The following is a 24,087-nucleotide window of genomic DNA, read 5'->3' on the forward strand; positions in this document are numbered from 1 at the left end:
TGTTTTTTCTCATTTATTGTAATTTCAATTATAATAAATAATAAATAATAATAATAATAATAATAATCAACAAAGAGTCATTAACTCACACATTGAACAATTAGTCTCAAAGGTTGATCCTCAATCAATCTCAACAAGCCTGGTTATATCAGAAACTTTAAAGGAATTAGAAACCCTATTCGAAACTATAAATTCTGTAAACACAGGAAATTACTTGTCTAAATCTTTAAATTTAAATGATATAAAACAAATAATAAAATAATAAATATTCCAGTTTTAAATGTAATGGAATACTCCACAATAAATGTAATTAGAGTTAAGGAAACATATGTAATCATTTATAAATATCCTTTAATAACGCAAAAATGTAAATTGTTTAAAATAACATCCTTAAGCTATCTACCCTGCAAATATATATTAGACAAATATAGAGCTCAATGTAATATAAATAATTATTCAAGAGTAAAAGAATGTAAACAATCACTAAATAATTTTATATGTAATACCAACAAGGATAATGAATGTATTTCGAAATTAATGCTAAAAGAAAAAGCAAATTGTAAAACTATTGAAGAAAGAAATCCAAATATCACAATATTAGATTATGATAATATAATATTAGATGGAAAATATGAAATTAATAACGAAACTATCTCAGGAGTAAACTCGATCCAGTTAAATGACACCATTAAAATAAATGGACGAAAGTACACAAACATACAGGATACAATAAAGCAGATAATCCAACATGAAGGCACCATAACAATTGATGAAGTAATCAACTCCAATGAAGAAACTAAGTTTACGAATATCCGGAAGTTACATAACGTACTCATTCCAATTGAGGAGCACCCGATCCAAACTTTATGCTACACAAGCACAACCTTTGGAATTATAATCCTGATAATTTGGACACTACTCAAATTAATCAAACTACGACAAGTTACTCAAGAAAGAAAGAAACTACACGAACTTCAACAACTCACAGCCACCTTTACATTATAAAAATGAGGGCATTTTATTATTTTTTTTTAAAGAGAGAGGAGAGTTAATACCAGTATCTACGACACTTATACACAAGTATATGAGAAACGCTGATAAAGCCAGATCTGTCCTAATCAAATAAACAAGAGTATCAAATACAAGACTTTGAACTCATACCACACCATACCCGAATGCAAGACATGCATAGACCGCACGATAAGCACTTGTTTACAACAAATAATACAATTAGACTTTAGACGTAAGCCACAAACCATGAATATGTTATCAACTTAACGAATAACATTGTATATAACCCATAGGATAATACGAAAACATGTTCATTTAAGTATGCGAATTTCTAGAATAAAGATCTTATTTTGCAAAAGTAAATACATATTTTTTTAACCATTCATAAGTATATGAATTCACTCGCGCAAGTTAAGGAACACATCGCTCACCAAAAATTCTTATCAACTAAACAGACGAATATATACAAATATCAAATAATAAAAGCTAAACATGCTTATCATCTCAACAAACATCACTATCGGTTAGACGAACCACAGCGGCACATCGGCTAATCTTTATCAGAAAAATAGTAAAAACATCTTTATCAGGAAAATAGTAAAAACATCTTTATCAGGAAAACAATAGAAACATCCTTATCAAGAATGCAGCAGTACATCCCTATCAGCAAACCACAACTATATAAGTAGTCTTAAGTCTATTATAAGCACGTTGTAAGAAGAGGGAGTTGTAAAAAGACGGTTTGTTAATAAAAATGTAAAAATAAAATAGAAAATCTTTACATTGTTAACTCGCGCGCTCTCTCCTTTTGCGACCGCTTAGCGATACAGACGTGGTAAGTGTTTGTTATATTTGTTATATTAAAATTATATATGTATATTATATGAAACCTTTTGTTTTATTTAATACTTGTGGAATCATTTGCGCCGACCGTTTCCCTACGGCCAACCACAACTATGGAACGAGCGAGCACCGTGCTCCACCACTCGAATTATCATTGGTCCTTCGAGCCGGATAACAGGTAACAAGTTGATTTTTTATTTAAAGTGAAAGTGCATAATTTTCTCGATTTAGCAACTCGCAAGTTACAGCCAAACATATTTTGGATTTGTACTCTGCAAGCTATAAGGCAATAGATTGGTTAATTTGTGCATAAGTTATAATATGTACAAAACACATTGTGCAGTGTGAAGTGGAGACCAAAACTTATTTTTGGCACTCTATCCACAAAATCAACGCACAAGATTGTAGGTAGTATTGTACTTCATTTAAGTACAACACAAATACACCTGGCAAATGCACTGATTATTTCTTGGACGCAAAAACATCGTCTGGAGCGTCAACAATCTCTCTCGGTTTTTTGTTTTTACTTGTGGTTAATTTGACTCTAGTCGCTCAACTCTGCCTTTCCAGCAGCCATCCCAAAAGGACAGCAACAAACAGAATCGTGTAGTGTTAAATTCAAAAATAACCCCGTGAACAAAGTGAAAGTGATTAGTTGATACATCAAATAAGCGCTTGTGCATATTTTTATTTAAATAAAGCAACTAAGCAAAAATCAATTTTTGTTTGTGTACATAATCGAAGACTAGGCGTGCAAGTGCATTAGGCCGATTACCCAGCAAGCACATTCTAATTAAATTTGGAAAAAATTACGTTGAGAAAATACTTTACTAAATTTGCAAGTGCAAGTGCAAGTGCATTGGGCCGATTACCTAGCAAACACATTCAAATTAAATTGGGAAAATTACTTTGAGAAAATACTTCACTAAATTTGCAAGTGCAAGTACAAGAGCATTGGGCCGATTATCCAGCAAGCACATTCTTATTAAATTCGGGAAGAAATACTTTGAGAAAATAGTTTACTAAATTTATTAATTTTTTTTGTGCCTTCGAAAATTCACGCTTCACTAAGAAACAACGCACTACTTATTTGTAGTTTGTCCGTGATTGATTCTATAACTTTTGAACCTTTTGCAACATATTTGCAAATATTTTTTAAATTTTAATTTCAAGTTTTAGATCCGACTTTGTGCAACATTTTTGCAGTTCCGGTTCAATTTTTGAAAACAATGGAATCCATCAGAGCCTTTACCACAGCTGCAGACGCTCTACTGGAGTTTGAGGAGTCTTTTACTCCAACAGCAAACAACCAAAGTGCCTACCTCTTGAAGTACAACAAGCTGAACTGAAATCTCAGTGGGCAGAGGTATAGTCAGAATACAAGTTGTGTTTGCCAAAGATGGATCCTTCCGACACAAGGTCAATTGACGACATTAAGCTTAAATATTCAAGCTGTTGCCACGCTTATGTGTGTTGCGCGACCTTGATGGACGAACACATGTACAACCTCTCTCAGTTAGGGATTTATTTGCCGCCATTTATGGGAATAATCCAAGGCTATCTCCGGTAGAAAAGTTATTCCATTTGAATCAAAAAACGTGAGATGAGGCAAAAGCTATCGTTTCGAAAACGCCACTGACGAATGACGGTTGGGTTTTAACTGGTTCAGTTGGCTCCGAAGAAACAAAGATAAATCGCAAGTGCGACGGACCAAATTCAACAATAACTCAACATCAAACACAACACCATTTTTGTACTGTAAATAATAATAGTTTTGTATTCAGACAACAGCAACAACATCAGCAGCAGCAGCAACAACAGGATCCGACTAACAATGATGCGCCGGCTCAACGAATCACAGCGAGACACATGGTGGCGCATTTCGAGCACCCGGCATTGGGTTGCAATCGCACAACGGTGACCACGTCTCTGGCAGTAGTTCGTCGCATACACAGAATTCAATGCCACACCTACAGGCATTCCACGGCGGCCTGCAGTCGCATCTGTTGCGCTGACAACAACGTGGTGCAGCAGCAATGCAACGAGAACCCGCAAAAGCAAAAAGACAGAAGAATTGTGATCCAGATAAGCTCTTCTTGCTCTCATTCTACGAGGAGATTAAACGTGTGCCCGAAGAGATACGATTCGATGTCAAGGGCGAACTCATATAATCACAAATGACAAAATACAATTGTCACGGCATGCGCAAATAACGCACAGTTCTATATCAACTGCAAAGGAACTATGGCGAGTGTGCCGATAAGGTGCATAAGCAGAATGAGCAGCGCAAACAGATGAGGATGTCAATCGGAACGACGTATTCGGGCCCCTCTCAACCGTGTCAACCGACGTCATCAGTCACGTAAAGCTTTGACCAACGAGGCCTCTCTCGTATGCCACACGCTCAAGATCGAGCCAAACTCAAGTCGTCCCGCCGACTTCGACGTGCTGGTAACTTCTACTCGGGTTGGCGGCATGGCAACGATCGACAGAGACTCGATTCGTCTCAGCTACATTGTCAGGACCGAGCGGAACGCCATTCGTTCCACACGCTCGACGTCAAGAAGACTCGTTAGCTCCGACGCCAGTAAGGTCTCTGGAACACCATATATTTTAACAATTCCGCAACCCAATACTGGCAGACAACGAATTCCACAGGGCAGCGCCAGTCGAAGTAATTTTGGGACGTTTACTCCCGGCTCATGTTGCCAGTGTTACAACCAGCGGCAGTGGGACAACTCATCGCCCAAAATAGGACACTGGGATATATAATATCCGGTGTCGTCTAATATCTGCACAATAAAGTGCACTGGCTGCCAACGCCTCTCACATTTACCGCCTACCCAGGATCGAGTTAAACTCGAGTCGTCTCGCCGACCTCGGAAGGTGGTGACTTCGATGCAAATTGGCGGCATGGCAATGACCGACTCAGACTCGATTCATCTCAGCGGCATTTCACGGACCGAACCAGACTCGATTCGTCTCGTCGGCCACCCTATCTGCAAAGAAGACGTGGAAGAGAAAGTGCAGGAGGCAGTTAGTTAAGTTAGTTTTAAGTAATTTATTGTAAACTGCATTTGCAGTAATACTGCAAGGCGGGGAGAATGTTGACGCCGCCCCGCCCAATTTCTTTTGCCACGTCTGTATTTTTTCTTTTCCTCTTTTTCAAAGTTTTAATTCGCGCGCAACTAAACACTAACTAAAAAAGCTTCGCGCTCTCTCCTTTTGCGACCGCTTAGCGATACAGACGTGGTAAGTGTTTGACCAATTTGTTATATTAAAATTATATGTATTATATGAAACCTTTTGTTTTATTTAATATTTGTGGAATCATTTGCGCCGACCGTTTCCCCACGGCCAACCACAACTACGGAACGGGCGAGTAGCGTGCCCCACCACCCGAATTATGAGTCTATCTGAAGTGGATTGATACACTAGGCTTAAGCAAAATATTGTATTTAAGAAAACGTAATAAAGAAAACGAGACGGTTGCCCATAGTTGCCCACGAAACATAAATCGAATTATTAATTTCCACATTTTTTCATATATGTATATTAGGGCGCTTCAAAAAAAATTTTAGAACGTTAATAATTGACATACAAAAAATCCACCTTCAAGCCAGGCGCTGTAGCTTAACTCTAAGGGCTCGCTAATTTGTTTTAGATTCCCATACTTTTACCATAGGAATTTTCATTTTTTCATTCAAACTAAAATTGCTCCAACTAATTTTCGTTTTTCTTCGCCCTTACACCTCGTTTTGTTTCTGTTAATGCGTAGGCCATATTCGTTACTGCGTAAGTTAGCTTGGTTTACAAGTTCTTGTAATCCCATCAATCAATTGGCTTTAAGTGTAGTGTCATCTGCATTACGTATATCACACCTTTATCAAAACTGGTTACCGATTCTTGAAATATTACTTCCGAATATACATATGTTAAATAACAAGGGTGACATAATGCATAATTGTCTTACACCTCGAGAAATAGAGATTTTTCCGGTTTTACCACCATTGATGCTTATATAAATTCCAAAAATACATCTTTTTAGACATCCTTACAGTTCTGAACCAAAACTTGTATACAGAACAATGCCTTGCGTGTTCCAAGACCTTCTCTGACGTCAAATTGCGTCTTTCATGTATTCACTACAATGTTTTGCATTATTTTCCTTAGGTAATGGTATCAATGGCTGGTTATGACTATTCACTGGGGGTGTTTTTTTACGTGGCGGGTCCCAAACCCAGCGCACAACCCTATGCAGGGGATGTTTCGCCTTCTGACTTTAGCTCGCCTTCAAACGGATGTTCTTAGGCTACCCAGAGGATACTTGGTCAAAGACCGGAAGTCGTGAGCTGTTTGAGTCACATGTAAAAGAATCGTTTCTGGCCACTCCCAAGTGAATGGCAATCAGAGAACTTTCCTCACTTGAGTGAACTTCTACACCTGACTCCATCCTCACTGTTTGACTCGGCTATAATCGCATAAGCGGTGTCTACGCCAATTAAGAAGAAGAATGGTATCAATGTAGATTATAACCAGTCTTTTGCATATTGGCCATTGTCATAAACGTGGTTAAAAAGCTTTGCTAAGAGGGTCATATTTTTGTAAATTATTAACTTTAAATTTCAGCTGGAACCTCATCCACCTTCGCCTTTCGTAATATAATTGCCAGTTGGTCTGTGATGGAGATAAAGGTTCTGGTTCAATCTACTGTCATCCGAAAAAACGTTTTCAATATATTTCTTCCATATTCTTTTCTTTTAAATTATGTCAAATACCACCTCATTGTTTCCATTTATAAGAATTGAAGGCGGTTCTTTACGATGAATACCTGCGACTTCTCTCAATTTTTTGTGTAAATGGAAGGTATCTGTAAAAATTGTAATCTTTCAATTTCCTGACATTCATTTTTTATACAATTTGTTTTAGCATTACGGATCATCTTCCTTATTCCTCTACTTAGTTTTCGATGAGGCGTTTCACACTTTCATCTCTCAACTTATCAAGATTTAGCTTCATTTTAGGCTTACTTTTTTAATAACGGCTAGCTTAATACGCAATTTTGTCAGTAGCAAGTTGTGATCCGCAGATACATTCGCTCCTGGATATCTATTGACCTTTTTTATTGAGGAACAAAAGCGATTATATATATAAAGAACTTGAATGTACCAAATACGTACCAATTTGGTCGACATCTTTTTTCCATGTTTCCGCTAGAGACATTATTCCATCAGTGTAAAACTGTTCTGGTTTCTCGGCGAAAAACTGCGACAAGTAATTTTCACAGGCTTCTCTTGAATACAATTTCACTACATTATGGGAGTTCCGCTTTGACCGAAACAAATGGTAGTCCGATGGTGAAAGGTCAGGGTTATATGATGGATGCATCAAAACTTCCCAACCAAGCTCCCCCACTTTTTGCCGAGTCATAAAAAATGTGTGTAGCGTAGCGTTGCCTTCATGGAAGACGAAGTCCTTTCTGTTGATCAGTTCTGGCCGTTGTTTTTTTCGTTTGCTTGCTTCAATCTCATCAGTTGTTGCCAGTAAAATGTAGAATCAATCGTTCGACCTGGCAGGAGCAGCTCATAGTGGATGATTCCTTTCCAATCCTGGCTTTGCTACCATTTTTTGAGCTACACCACGCTTGGAACATGATCTTTTTCGCACATTATTATCGTATTTGATCCATTTTTCGCCTCCTGTTAGCATTCGCTGCAGAAATGGTTCGATATCATTTCGTTTCATAAAAGAACCGCAGATGTTAATTCTGTCCATTAAACTTTTCACACACAATTCATTGGTACCCAAACATCGAGCTTTTTTTTGTAGCCAGCCTTTCTTAAATGGTTCAAACCCGTTGATTAGTGTTAAGTTCCTTAGTAATGTCATGGCTGCTTATGTGATGGTCCTGGTCAATCTTTTCCATAATTTCATCGACTTTTTCAACGATAGCTCCACCAGAATGAGGTGCATCTTTCACACAGAAATTCCAGAACGGAGGCATGCGAACCATTGTTGTGCTACACGAACTGATACATTGTCTCCGTAAATATCACAAATTTCATTGGTGGCTTGGCATTCTTCCCTTTTTTATACAAAAATTTCAAAATATAGCGAATTTCTTCATAATTTTCACCAATTTTGGAACAGCTGTTACTTTTTTTCAACTTCCCCGAATTTAATTGGATAAATAAGCTTAAAATCTCACCTTTCCAGCACTATATGGTATAAGACAATGTAATTGGTAATTGGTAATACGAAGAAACTTTTCGACTACCCAATATATACATATATGCATATGAGCGACCGCTTTGTCTTTTAAGAGATTATCAAGACTTTTAGTGAATAAAGGAAATATATGTAAAAATATTTACATATGTACCTAATCAAGCCTATATTTTTATATATTTAGGTAATAATACTAATCTCACTTTATTATATACTTACATATGCATTTATTTCAAAATATTTCAAGCAATAGATTATAAAGTATGTAGTTAAACTTTTATTCGTTTAAAACTTAAATTTTTTTTTTCACGAGCAGAACGCGCGTTTTGAAAATTTGGCTTTTTTTGATGCGTTTCTTTAATCACATTAATTTCTTCATTTGACAACATGTATGAGTTTATCATTCCGGCCTTGGCACATTAGACAAACCGATCAAAATTTTTTAGATTATCTTTTATAAAATTATTTTTTAATTCAAATTTGAGACTGTCGCTCGATTTTATTCCACATAATACTTACAACGTTTAAAATATGTGTAAAAATACTTATTCCTTCTAGTATAGATTTCATCATTATTATTGCTTAAGACATTTTTAATTTTATCTCTTACTATTATAAAAACTCCGTGATCTGAGGATCCAACAAATAATTTCCAAGTTGTGCCTATTGAATTTATTGCTCTTGTAGTTTTTCTCTGTTTGAGTCGAGATAATAGGGATCGGATAAATTATTCTTCTTGCTAGGAAAGAATAGATTCTGTGTAGTAACGTCATTTCCTATTATGTAGTGTGTATTAGTCTTAACGTTCTGATCTGAAATTTCAGATTCTGAGTTGCACAAGTCTAGCAAGATCTTGTTCTTGTTTATTCTTGAGTATTTGAATATTCTCTAATTTTGCTCGTTCTATTAAATTGGGTCCTCTTGTTCCTTCAAACACTACTGCTACTGACTAATGTTTAATGGTAAATAGAATGGAATAATTGTATTTAAATAAAGATCTGTTTAATAAGACTTCAAAGTCAGTATGGATATTTTCTGCTCTTGAGCGTCCTTGTTGCGTCAAGCGAAATCTTTTGTAAACCTAAAACTAAATTAAAAAAAATGAAATGTAAAAATATAGGAAATTGAATTTATAAAAATTCTATTGTAAAACATAATATACTTATCTTAATATTACCTTAATTTATTACTTATCTTAATTTAATCTATTACAATATTTAAAGAAAGTTCGAGAAATAATTATACTTATCTTCTTCTTCTTAAGTGACGTAGACACCGCTTACAAGATTACAGCCGAGTTAACAACCGCGCGAGTTACATCCCATGCTAACCCAAGAACAACAGCAAACACAGATGGTGTGAAGATAGTCTAGTAGATAAGAAAATACATTTATTTAAGAAAACCAGAAGATATGTAAAATTAAGATATGAGAAGAAACACTGATCCTAAATAAATATTGAATGCAAATAAAGGATAAGCAGCACTGTGGAATTCTCCCACAGATAAGAATTTTTGTAAATTAGAAGATAAGCATTTTTGTAAAACTATAACATGATAGTAATAAAGGATAAGCAGCACTGTGGAATTTTCCCACAGATAAGAATTTTTGTAAATTAGAAGATAAGCATTTTTGTAAAACTATAAAAGGACGAAAATGTTTGAAATAAAGACACACATTTTTCTGACACTCCAAAGAGCCGGTCGTATAAAATTGTTTTCATAATTGGCGCAGTCGGTAAACGTCTGACATAATCTTAAGATTGGTCGAACACAGATGGTGTGAAGATAGTCTGGTAGATAAGAAAATACATTTATTTAAGAAAACCAGAAGATATGTAAAATTAAGATATGAGAAGAAACACTGATCCTAAATAAATATTGAATGCAAATAAAGGATAAGCAGCACTGTGGAATTCTCCCACAGATAAGAATTTTTGTAAATTAGAAGATAAGCATTTTTGTAAAACTATAACATGATAGTAATAAAGGATAAGCAGCACTGTGGAATTTTCCCACAGATAAGAATTTTTGTAAATTAGAAGATAAGCATTTTTGTAAAACTATAAAAGCAAGAAAATCTTTGAAATAAAGACACACATTTTTCTGACACTCTAAAGAGTCGGTCGTATAAAATTGTTTTCATAATTGGCGCAGTCGGTAAACGTCTGACATAATCTTAAGATTGGTCAAACGGGTCGCTCGGATTTTCCGAAGAAAATCCACACATAAAAAAAAAGAAAAAGAAGAACAAAATCAATTTTAAAAATAAAAATGAGGCGTTTCCGAGGCCTTAAAACAGTTAAAAAAAAAAAAAAAAACAGAGAAGAAAAACATCACCATGGCAACTGTTAACAGCTCCGAGCTCCTGAAGGAAGCTTCGAGAATAAGGCCATTCAACGGAAGTGATGGTTACGACCTATCCTCATTTATAAGAGAAGTAGATGCCATACTCCGCCTCTTTAACGATAACCCATCGTTAAAGGAATTCGTTATTCAACGCTACGTACTAACGAAAATAAGTGGAGACGCTCTGAAGGTAGTCCGACCTTTAGGAAGCACGCCGATGTGGGACGATGTAAAGGAGGAACTCATCCGGAACTTCGGGGTAAAGGAGAGCTACAGGAGTCTGTACCACCAGGCCATCAACGTTAAGCACTACAATGTAAATGAATATTTTGTAAAATTAAGGGATATTTTAGATAAAACTAATATTAAGTATGAATTTGATAGTGAAAAACCTTCTTAAACGGAATTAGTCCTCATTTGTCCTCCATAATTTTGAGTAGGGATATTAGAAAACTAAGGGAAGCTTTTTATTGCGTAGAGGATACTGGATTAATCCAGCAAAATAAAAATAATTATAGTAACTATGGGCAGCGTTATTACCCCTCACAAATAATACATACAAAAGTAATCCTCAGCCTTCTTTTCCAACGCAACAACGTTTTTGGGGAAATAATAGTAGAATGAGTAATAATAATATTAACCCGCAACAAACATCACGAAATAGCTATTCACAACAGAGTAGGAATAGCAATAGAAGTCAAAGGCCTGTGGCCATGGATTATGGATTACAATCAGGGCGAAAATTTTCGGTCACCAGCCCGGGGGAGGAGCTACCAATAGTAGAACTAACTATAGGTAGAAATAGATCGAAGTGTTTAATCGACACCGGTTCAACAACTTCAGTTTTAAATAGTAAAGTAGATTTAGGATTTAGGAAAAATAAATTAGAAAATCCCACTAGATTAAAAACAATGAGTGGTGAATTTTTCATTACTGAAGAAGTGAAAACTCCCTTGCCTACGGAATTCAATAGTTAAAACATCGTGCATTGGCATTTAACACCATTTTTTAATAGAAAATTCGACTGCTTAATAGGGCAGAATATTTTGAGACCATTAAACGCAATAATTAATTTTGAAAAAAATCACATTTATGTTAATGGCAATAAAATTAAATTTTTAAATCCATGCCCGTTTGTTAACCCTTTCAGCCCCAAAGGACTTTTTAAACGATGTCAAACATATATAGAAGTTGGTTATAAGCAACTTTGGGGCTAAAAGGGTTAATCATGATCATGAAGTTGATCTATGTGTATTTTAAAGAAGTTTTTGTGTATTTGACTTTTTAAACGATGTCAAACATATATAGAAGTTGCTTATAATCAACTTCGGGGCTGAAAGGGTTAAGGAAGAAATTCATTCAATTGAACCCATTGAGAAAGACTTTTCAATCCTAGAAAGGCCCGATATGAATACTGTAGAAAGGAGAATGTTAAAGGAAATACTACGGAAAAATAATGACCTTATATTTAGAGAAAATGAACAGCTAACCCATGCTCATGAAGTACAACATGAAATCGTTACAACAACTGAAAAGCCTGTATATTCAAAAATTTATAAATACCCTCAAATACACGAGGAGGAGATAACCAAACAAATTAAATAAATGCTGGACCAGGGAATAATTAAAGAAAGCTGCTCCCCATACAATTCACCACTTTGGATTGTCCCAAAGAAAATGGATAATTCTGGTAAAAAGAAATGGAGAATAGTAATAGATTACAGGGCTCTAAATGAAATAACTATATCTGATAAATTCCCAATTCCAAAAACAGATAGCATATCTGGAAAATTAGGTCAAGCAACATATTTTACGACAATTGATCTAGCCAAAGGATTCCATCAAATTCTTATAAAAGAATGTGATAGGAAAAAAACTGCATTTTCTACACCGTTAGGTCATTATGAATTCATAAGAATGCCATTTGGTCTAAAGAACGGCCCAGCCACTTTCCAAAGATTAATGAACTCTGTCTTAAGAGAATACATTAATAAAATATGCGTTGTTTATTTAGATGACATTCTCATATTTAGTTCCTCTCTTCAAGAACACAAGGAAAGTAAAGAAAAAGTTTTTAAAAAATTAAGAAGAATTCAAATCGATAAATGCATTTTTTTGCTAAGACTACTGAATATCTTGGTCACATTCTAACTACAGAAGGATTTAAACCGAATCCTAATAAAATAGAAGCAATTCAAAAGTTAAAGCTTCCCGAAACAGTGAAGCAAATTAAATCTTTCTTAGGAGTAACAGGATATTATAGGAAATTCATTAAAGATTACGCTAAAATTGCTATTGGCATGACAAAATTTCTTAAAAAGGGAGTTCGTATTAATATTAAAGATCAACAATTTATAACCGCTTTTTATACACTAAAAAGACTTAACAATCCAATATTAAAATATCCCAATTTCGAAAAGAAATTTAAAGTTGCAACTGATGCTAGCAATTTTGCAATTGGTGCCGTATTAATGCAAGATGGCCATCCCATTTGCTATGCTAGCAGGACACTTAATGAACACGAGAAGAAATATAGCACAACAGAAAAGGAACTCCTAGCCATCGCTTGGGCAGTTAATTATTTTAGACCTTACATTTATGGTAGGCAATTCGATCTTTTAACAGATCATTTACCACTTAAGTGGTTACAAACAAAATATAAAGGAAAAGACATAAATCCTCGATTACAAAGGTGGCTTCTGAAACTTGGAGAATGCGATATATGTATTCAATATATAAAAGGCAAAGAAAATACATTGGCCGGCTTTCTTAGCAGATTAGATGTAGATTCTGGAGAAATCTGCCTCATAAATCAAACTTCTGAAGAAGATGATAACATGAGTACAGCAGCTACAATTCACTCTCAAGTAGAAGAATTAAATGACCATATCCCTACACTTCAATCTGTCATCAATCGTTTTCATACTCAAATTATTTTATGTGAACATAAAGTAAGAGACACTGAAAAAATAGGTAAAAATCTTAAGATTTACATAAGCCAAGATGACATTAATAGCGAATACATGGTAGACATCTTAAGTACACATGTTAAAACTAAAAAAGCGGGAATTTTTTCAGAAATAGCTGACTCCGAATACAACAAAGTTCAACTAAAATTAATCGAAATATTTGGCAGTAGCATCAAATTCTTTAAATGTTTATTTCATGCCAAAGACTTGTCAGATGAAACAGAGGCATATCGGTACATTTCAAAGAACCACAAATATGAAACTGGGCATGCTGGCATAAATGAAAATTATAATGGTTTAAAACACCTTATATATATTAAAAAACTAAAAGAGTTAATACAAAAATATATAAACAATTGCGATATATGTAATAAAGTAAAGTATGACAGAAATCCGTTGAAACCTAAGTTTCACATAACACAAACTCCTACTGAAATTAATGATATTGTTCATGTTGATACTTTTACATTCCTAAAGCAAACTTTCATGACAACTATAGATAAATTCTCAAAATTTGCAATGGCATTGCCTTTGGAAAACAGAAATAGTTTGACTCTTGTTGAAAAACTTAGACAATATGTTTCTATTAAAGGAAAGCCAAGAAAAATTATAGCTGATAATGAATTTAATAACGTTAATGTTAAGGATTTTTTTAATATAGAAAATATAGAGGTTCATTTTAGCAAGCCAAATAGTCATACAGGGAATTCGGATATAGAACGTTTTCATAATACAATTAGCGAAAATCTTAGATTTGCTGAATTAGAATATAGGACTCTCTCAGTTCAAGAAAAAATGTTTAGATGTATCGAATTTTATAACAAATCGATTCATTCGGTAACTAAGGAAAAAACAATTTACATAGAAAATGAGAAAGTAAATAAAGAAATAATATTAAAAAAATTAAAAGAAACAAGAGAAAACAATATTAAAAAACTTAATGAAAAAAGAGAAAATGTTGTAATAAATAAAGAAGAAGCATTTGTTAAGAATTATGTGGCAGTACGTCATAAGAACGCACCACGATATACGAAGCTTAAACTAGATAATGAACATACAACCAATATTAAAAGAAAAAATAAATTTGCAGATCAACTGGACACTAATATTTTTGATACTAATGACAATGGCTCCAACAGCAACGTCCATTTTAACCATCCAACCGATTCATGAAAACAGCGGATATGTGGAAATTAGTACATCCAAAACGGAAATTGTAGTTTCATCAGAATTTATAATACACGCCATAGACCCTTATGAAATTTTATATTTAATTAACAACATGACTTTTAATACAAATCTCTTGAGGCCATTACATCGCGATTTACTTAGGAATGAACTCTTAATCCTTAAAACAAAAGTCAAAACCTTAATACCTAAATCTAGTGGGAATAGGCATAAAAGAGGATTATTTAATTTGGTTGGGAAAATGAATAAATATTTATTTGGAACAATGGATGACATAGATAGAAAGGATATTAAGGATCACTTAAAGTTTATTGATCAAAATATGCACAATTCTATTACAACCTTAAACCAACAAGTTAAAATAAATAAATATTTTGAAAAAACATTTAAATATTTAAAAACAACAATAGAACAAGACAGATTATGAAAGAGGAAATGATAAAATTTTAAAGGATGCTGCATTAAACAACATGTTTAACGAGCAAATCTTAAGAATACATGTCCTTAAAGAAAAAATTGATCATATTCAAGATAGCATTGCAGCCGCCAAACATGGATTATTACATCCAGGAATTTTGACAAGTGAAGATGTTGATATATACGAAATAGACCTATTTAAGTTGCAACATTTAAAAATGTGTGCAATTCAGTATGCAGAAAAACTGCTCCTTTTAATAGTAAAGGTACCACGAAATTTTAGCACAGTTCAATTAAAAGTTATTCAGCCCATTTCAAATGAACAAATGAGAGAAATTACTTCCGTTTCAGAAACAGTTTTTAATTACAATAATAAAACTTACACATGAGAAAAAGACAAAACACTTAATGAATTAAAAACTTCAAAACATTGTATTTTTACAAAAACATGTCTATTAAGTAAGAACGAAATAACAGAAATAATTGAAATTGACGATGAAACATTAATATTAAAAAATTTGAAAAATACTAAGCTAGTACAAGATTGTGATCACAGGAAAGTAATACTGGAAGTAAATTATTTAATACACTACCAAAATTGTACACTAGAAATTAACAATCAAATTTTCTCTAATAAGGTAAAAATATTCCAACAAAGAATTTACTTTCCTGTAAATGAAGAAACTAATTTTACAAATAAAATTTCATTTGAAGAAATGAGACTGGAACATTTAAAGAACGTAGAAAAAATAGAAGAACTTAAGTACCATAAGAAAATTAATTATTCAATTTCATTTGTAAATTTTATTATTACTTTTCTTTTAATACGAGGGCTGTCCGATAAATAACCGACCTCAAGGTGAAGCTAGCGGCAGATTTGAAAAAAAAGTTTCTACTTCAAATTGTGCATATTATAATTGCTACTCGCCAAAATTTCAGAAATTTATTTTGCGCAATTATCTGTTGACAGTCGTTTTTGTGAGTCTATTTTGGTGATTTCCCCAAAATGGAAAAAATTGAATATCGAGCTGTAATTAAATTTTTATTTTTGAAAGGCAATACGCCTTCACAAATCAAAGATGAGTTGGACTCTGTGTATGGTGACTCAGCACCATCGTTTACCACCGTAAAATTTTGGGCAGCTGAATTTAAACGTGGTCGCAGGAGCTTGAAAGATGATGAACGTCCTGGCCGTCCAAAAACTCTAACCACTAACGATAACATCGCTAAAGTTCATCAATTGGTACTAGTCGACCGCCGGATTAAAGTTAGGGAAATACCTGAGATTATGAAGATATCAAAAGAAACTGTTTGTCACATATTAAACCAAGATTTGGGAATGAGAAAGCTGTCCGCGCGTTGGGTGCCGCGTTTGCTTACGCTAGACCACAAACGTGCGCGCATGAACATTTCCAGTGCTCTGTTGGCTCAGTTTAGAGGCAATAAGACCGAGTTTTGGCGCCGATTGATAACTGTAGACGAAACTTGGATTCATCATTATACGCCCGAAACAAAAATCCAATCTAAACAGTGGATTGAAAAGGGGGAACCAGCCCCAAAATAACCTAAAGCTGTGTATTCGGCTGGGAAAGTGATGGCGAGTGTTTTTTGGGACAGCCATGGAATTATTTCTATCGACTATCTTAAAAAAGGAAAAACTATAACAGGGGCATACTACGCATCATTATTGGACAAGCTAAAGGAAGAAATTTCGAAAAATCGGCCACATTTGCAAAAAAAGAAAGTCTTGTTCCACCAAGACAACGCACCATCTCACACCTCAACAGTCGCCATGGCGAAAATCCACGAATTGCGGTTCGAATTGCTTGACCATCCACCTTATTCACCGGATCAAGCACCAAGCGACTTTTTTTTGTTTCCTCAACTTAAAACTGCGCTCGGCGGCCAGAGATTTTCGTCAAATGAGGAGGCAATCTCTTTCGTGAACTCGTATTTTGCAGACAAAGATGCCAAGTACTATTTGGAAGGGTTGCAGAGATGGGAGCATCGCTGGGAGAAGTGTGTGGAGTTACAAGGAGACTATGTAGACAAATAAAAAAAAAAATTTTTGAAAAAGTCGCGTGCATCATGGTTAGGTCGGTTATTTATTGGACAGCCCTCGTAAGCCTTCTTTTGTATATGTTAAGAAAACAAAAACAAATGCGAGTAGAAATTGTAAACAAACCTCAGGAGAGTTTTGCATCTAAGGGGGGAGGAGTTACATCCCATGCTAACCCAAAATGTGAAACACAGATGGTGTGAAGATAGTCTAGTAGATAAGAAAATACATTTATTTAAGAAAACCAGAAGATATGTAAAATTAAGATATGAGAAGAAACACTGATCCTAAATAAATATTGAATGCAAATAAAGGATAAGCAGCACTGTGGAATTCTCCCACAGATAAGAATTTTTGTAAATTAGAAGATAAGCATTTTTGTAAAACTATAAAAGCACGAAAATGTTTGAAATAAAGACACACATTTTTCTGACACTCCAAAGAGCCGGTCGTATAAAATTGTTTTCATAATTGGCGCAGTCGGTAAACGTCTGACATAATCTTAAGATTGGTCGAACACAGATGGTGTGAAGATAGTCTGGTAGATAAGAAAATACATTTATTTAAGAAAACCAGAAGATATGTAAAATTAAGATATGAGAAGAAACACTGATCCTAAATAAATATTGAATGCAAATAAAGGATAAGCAGCACTGTGGAATTCTCCCACAGATAAGAATTTTTGTAAATTAGAAGATAAGCATTTTTGTAAAACTATAACATGATAGTAATAAAGGATAAGCAGCACTGTGGAATTTTCCCACAGATAAGAATTTTTGTAAATTAGAAGATAAGCATTTTTGTAAAACTATAAAAGCAAGAAAATCTTTGAAATAAAGACACACATTTTTCTGACACTCTAAAGAGCCGGTCGTATAAAATTGTTTTCATAATTCGCGCTAGTCGTTTCTTCTTTTCGCTACGTGGCGCCAATTGCACATTCCAAGCGAAGCTAGGGCCTTCTCCACTTGGTCTTTCCAACGGAGTGGAGGTCTTCCTCTTCCTCTGCTTCCCCCGGCGGGTACTGCGTCGAATACTTTCAGAGCTGGAGCGACCTAGCCAACGTAGCCGCTGCCTTTTAATTCGCTGAACTATGTCCATGTCGTCGTGACTTGTAGACTGTTATGACTTATAGAGTTTGGTTTTTGTTTGTCGAGAGAGGACTTTGCTTCTCAATTGCCTACTCTGTCCAAAGTAGCACCTGTTGGCAAGAGTTATCCTGCGTTAGATTTCCAGGCTGACATTGTTGGTGGTGTTTACAGTGGTTCCAAGATAGACGAAATTATCTACAACTTCAAAGTTATGACTGTCAACAGTGACGTGAGTGCCAAGTTGCAGGAATCGCCTTGTCTGAAACCTCATTTGGTATCGAACGGCTCGGAGGTCCTTCCCGATTCTGACGGAGTTTTTGATATTGCTCAACGTCAACTTACCCAGCCGTATTAGATTTGCGGGGATACCAAATTCATACATCGCGGCATATAGGCAGCTCCTTTTCATGCTGTCGAAACAGGTGCGTGTCGATTCTCTTTTTACGTGTCTTTTCCAAGATTTGGCGCATGGTGAATATCTGGTCGGCTGTTGATTTGCCAGGTCTAAAGCCACACTGAAAAGGTCCAATCAGTTTGTTGACGGCGGGCTTTAATCTTTCACACAATACGCTTGTTTTAATTATTGCGCGACTGACTTATCATTTGCTACTTTCCGTATTTTTTTAAATATGAAAGCCGGTTGTATCACTTTGTTCGTGTATTTGTTTCAGTATAAATTTCACTTAAGTGGTATGGTGTTTCACCAATATAGTACACAATATGAATCGTTTTCTTTAAATAATGAAATAAATCAGAAATAAGTATAAATTTCACTTAAGTTGTGTGGTGTTCATCAATATAGTACACAATATGAATATTTTCTTTAAATAGGGACGATCCGCACACAATAAGTAATTTAAGGAAACTTCTTCAGTGTAACGATGGAACGCTGCGTAGCGATGACGGGAGGCGACGTGGATTCAAAAGCGGTAGAATCTTAACTGCAGTGTGTATAGCCAGACCCTTTTTATGTTGAGTAGTATGGTGGCTGCTGAGGCCTGAGGTGCGGCGCGGACGTGGTCTTTGTTGCTGGCGTCGTGTGGACACCCCATTATGTGGCCGCCGGGCACGGGATGATGATGGCCCTATTGTTTGACGGGACCGTGTATCCCGGCTTAATGGAGGTTGTCGTACTGCGCCGCGGTTGCGGCCGGCAGGATGTTGACTGGTGTCGTTCCGAGTGGTTCGGTACAACATGGTGTGATGCGGCCGCATACAAATCTAGCACAGGTTGCCCGAGGTGCACTCATGGGTTTGGTGGATAGGCGTCAGGTAATTGGGACAATGGGCGTGCGCCTGGACGACCAGCTGGCGTTGCTGAGGTGGCAATCCCCTAAAGATCACGCATTGCGACAGCCGGTGGGGTCGACGACATTGAGGGCATCGAAGACGTTGTGGGTCTTCTCCTAGCGCGGGTGTTGACGGCAATGCTACCGTTCCACTCCGAGGCGCCGTTGTTGTGGTTGTTCGGGGCGCTGCGACTGGGGCAGCCGCTTGGCGTGGCACTTTGACAGCTGACCGAGTGGTTGCTGTCGGGGCTGCTGGCATGTCTGCATCCATATTGATCTATATGGAAGAGTGTTATTTAAATTAGAATGTGGTTGCATATAGGACATATTAGCATGGCTGCCACGTTATGCGGCATGAGTGGGTCGTTAGATTAATCGACTACTTATGTTGTTTCGGGTGTTATTTTAAATATATATATATATATATATATTTATATAAATTATATTTTATTTTGTTTTTATATTCGGTTTATTTTAGCGGTTGATCGGTTTTCGTTTCGGGGTTATCGGTGATCGGTAAGAAGCATAGTTTGACCAGTGGTTGTCTTAGCTTTCCGGATTGCGTACGGAGATCGACTACGCGAATATGACCGTCGGAGCCTGGATAAAGCTTCTCTATGCGGCCCAGCCGCTATTCAGTAAGTGGCGGGCAATCGTCAAGAATCAGGACACAATCTCCAACTTTTGGCGCATTTTCTGTACTTTTACATCATACCTCTTGTGGTGGTTCTTTACATAGTCTTCTTTCCATCGGCTACTGAAATTATGCTGGAGATTTTTAATTCTTTCCCATCTATTTAATAAGGATACCGACTCCACGCCTGGCTCAAGTGTAGCCAGAATGGGTGCTCCTTTTAGGAAAAGCCCTGGAGTTAGGGCTGTGAAGTCGGAGGGATCTTGCGTTAGTGCTGTGAGCGGCCGTGAGTTGAGAACGGCTTCAATTTTAGCTAATAATGTCGCGAATACCTCATAATTAAATTTATAGCTGCTGGCTAGCTTCTTGAAATGAGATTTGAAGCTCTTTACAGCTGATTCCCATAAACCACCCATATGAGGAGCGCTTGGAGGTATAAATTGCCAATTGATACCTAGGGTCGTACTTTTGTACGATATCAGGGGACACTTGTTTTAAGAAATCTACAAACTGTTTTGCTGTGGTTCGTTGGGCTGCTATGAATGTTTTGCCATTATCGCTCATGATTTTGGATGGGAAAGCACGTCGAGCGACGAAGCGAGCAAATACCGCGTGAAAACCCTCCGTCGTCAGATTACTACACAGCTCAAGGTGTACTGCCTTTGTCGTGAAGCATACAAAGACAACCACATAGCTTCTCATGAGAGTGGGAGATATTAGCATGGACGCCTTTATTTGAAAAGGCCCAGCAAAATCGACACCTGTTGTCGTGAAAGGCAGAGCGAAATATCAGCGTTCAGGTGGAAGTGCTGTCATAATCTGCGTTCTAATTTTTTGCTTATGCATAGTGCAGATCTTGCATATGAAAATGCATTTTTTGATCTGGGGCTTAAGACGGGGAATATAATACTCTTGGCGTACCATATGATACACAAGGCGCTGTTCGGCGTGCAACATTAATATGTGGCACGAAGCAGACATATCGTGTCTAAAAATGGGTTTAGCATTAAGAGTGAGCTCTTCTTATCAATCGGTTTCGACTCTCTGAGTAATGATATGTCGCGACTGAAGTAGCGCGATTGGGTTGAGGCGATGAGCGCGACCTTTGCTTTTTGTTAGTCCTGGTGCGTCAACGTATCGCAATGAGTGTAAGTTACTCCTTTAGCTTTAAGTTTAGGTAGGTAGGTAGGTAACAGTGCAGCCCTATCGGGCTCAATTAGCACTGATGTGCCACTTTGATACACTATTCGTAGAAACCTCCTGTGTCTGCTATTACGTTTCACCTTCTCTCTCAAACCATTTTGAGGTTTCGATGAAACTCTTATGTCCGATATGCTTTTGGTGGAAATCCATTCAAGGTTTGGTGCTTGGTGGATTCCGAGTGCTTTGTGTCGGATCTGTGCTAGAGCTTGGCATTCGCAGAGAAAGTGGAAGATTGTTTCCTTGTTCCCTGCTACTCCGCAGCCACGGCAGATGTCGTTGTAGGGCATACCCATTTGGACGCATGTTCCCCAAATGGCCAGTGCCCCGTTGTGGTAGTAGTTATTCTGTAAATACTTTTTCTTGACCTATTTAATAAGTCGTTGGTTCTTTTCCTGTCCTATGTTGGCCATAATTGTTTAGTTATGACGCATTTTGTAATGGTTTTCCATCTGTTATTTGCAACTTGTTGAAATTGTCTATTGATCTCTCCTTTGATCGATCCTAGCGGGCTTGGTATTAGCTCCGCCTCGGATTCGTTGAGGAAAGCTCCTGCCTTTTCCAACTCATCGTTAACGAAAATGTTCTTGTGGCCGCGAACCCAGATCAAGTTTAGTTGGAGCTTGTCTTTTATTGAGCTTAGTGCTCTATTGCAGTTGTGAACTATACTGGAATTTGTTATGGGTGAAGACAGTGCCAGGAAGGCCGGCTGGCTATCCGTAAATATAGTTGCTTTATGTATATTCCCGTGATTTTCTAATAGAACTTCGCAGGCTTTTTCTATACCTAGTGCTTCTGCTTGGAAGATGCTAGCCGAGTTCGGTAGACGTATAGAGAGAGATATGACCAGATCAGCGGAGAATACCCCCATTCCCGCCCAGATGGTATCCTCACCTGGAAATGTCTATTGAAATCCAGCCTTGGGAGAATGTAGTCTGATTTATTAATAGTGAGCTTGTTTAGAATTACACTATGTCCGTAGTTCTGCTGATTCCAACCTCCCAATTCTTTTATTCTTATCGCCGCAATAGCTGCTGTTTTTTGAATAAAAATGTCCATTGGTAGTTGATGCAGGATCACATTGAGCGCATCAGTTGGACATGACCTGATTGCGCCTGTAGCACCCGCACATGCTGCTCTGTGTATTCAATTTAATTTTCTAATGTTGTATTGTTTGTTTAGCGCTGGCCACCATACCAGAGCTCCACATGTAAGTATGGGTCTTATGACCGCCGTATACATCCACATGATTATACTTGGTTTGAGGCCCCAATTCCTGTTGACGATTTTCTTACGAGTATAGTAGGCCATGTATGCTTTGTTTATTCTTTTTTCTATATTTATTTTCCAGGACAATTTGGTGTCAATCTCCACCCCCAAGTATTTAGCTGTTGCGGATAGTGTGAGTGTTGTGCCGTTTAGTACTGGAAGTTGGAGCTGAGGTATTTTGGTTCTGCCTGTGAATAGCATTAGTTCTGTTTTGTTCGGGTTAACTCCTAGACCATTGCTTTTAGCCCATGGGTTTAACCTACGAAGTGCTCTTTCCATAATCTCGCTGACTGTTGAAGGAAACAAACCTGATACCAACAACACTATATCGTCTGCATACGCACCGCTTTCACTCCTCCACCGTTTAATTGGAGGAGTATTTCGTTCAGCGCTACAACCTTGAGGCGTCCCTCTACTCACATAACTTGTTTGTGTTGCAGCGCCGTTTGAAGCTATAATCTTCCTATTCTCAAGCATCGATAGTATCCATCTGCACACAGTGTCATCTATGCCACCATGCGCCAGAGAATTAATTATCGCATTTACTTCTATGTTATTGAAGGCGCCCTCTATGTCTAGAAAAGCAGCCATGGTGTATTGTTTGAGGTGTAGTGATTTTTCAGCCACACTTATCACCTCGTGAAGGGCGGTTTCGGTTGATCGGCCTTTTATGTACGCATGTTGGGACTTAGATAACTTTCCCGCCATTATTGTTCTTACGTGTATATCTATTAGCCTTTCTAGTACCTTCAGCATAAATGAGGTAAGGCTTATAGGTCTAAAGTCTTTGGCATTCTCTTGTGTTCTTCTGCCTGGTTTTGGAAGGAACACAACTTTACTCCTTTTCCAACTTCTTGGGATGTAAGATAGTTGAATGCTCGCTTTGTATATATTTTCAAGCCTTAGAACCATTGGTTCTACCAGTTTTTGCAGCATTATGGGTATAATCCCGTCAGGACCGGCCGCTTTAAATGGTGCAAAACTATTTATGACATATTTGGTTTTCGTCTACTATTTGGTTTCGATAGTCAGCAGCGTTCATCGGTGGTTCTGGTTGAACCCTCGTTAAAGATGCTTGCTGACTCCCGGGGAAATGCGTTGTAATTAGTACCTCCAGAGACTCTTTTGCCGAGGAGGTCAATTCATTTTCCTCCGTCCTAATGTAGGCGATATTAGTATGATCTTTGGATAGCATTTTGCTCAACCTTGAGGTTTCTCTTTATCTTTCTATCGATGTGCAGAAAGATCGCCATGAGTCAAATTTTGGTTCTAAAACTCTCATTGAAAGATTTCCTTAGCTGTGTTCTCAAATACTTGAGTCCACTGTTCCAGCAAGGAAGAGACTTCCTCTTTTTCAAAACTGTTAGCGGAGTAGATTTGGTAAAAGTTGTGGTTAAGATTTTTTCCAACTTCCCTACTTCTGAATCTAGTTCCTTGGGATTTCTGATACTCTTATTGCCTCCCTTTTCGAGGCATTTTGTTGCTATACTGGTAAATTTTCGCCATGCCGTTCTTCTAGGGTTCCAGTATGTGAGAGGCGCA

The 24,087-nt window shown here is 36.8% G+C and overlaps 1 long non-coding RNA gene across 1 annotated transcript; it reads left to right on the forward strand.

Annotated features, from left to right (window-relative positions):
• Window positions 1-1,425: 1,425 nt before the first annotated feature.
• LOC125776809 (uncharacterized) lies at window positions 1,426-5,277 on the forward strand. Its single transcript, XR_007421984.1, has 3 exons — window positions 1,426-2,032; window positions 3,034-3,554; window positions 3,639-5,277. It is a non-coding gene; the product is annotated as an uncharacterized LOC125776809 (long non-coding RNA).
• Window positions 5,278-24,087: the final 18,810 nt, after the last annotated feature.

Source organism: Bactrocera dorsalis, chromosome 2, assembly GCF_023373825.1.
Source record: "Bactrocera dorsalis isolate Fly_Bdor chromosome 2, ASM2337382v1, whole genome shotgun sequence".
In the NCBI taxonomy this organism is placed as follows: domain Eukaryota; kingdom Metazoa; phylum Arthropoda; class Insecta; order Diptera; family Tephritidae; genus Bactrocera; species Bactrocera dorsalis.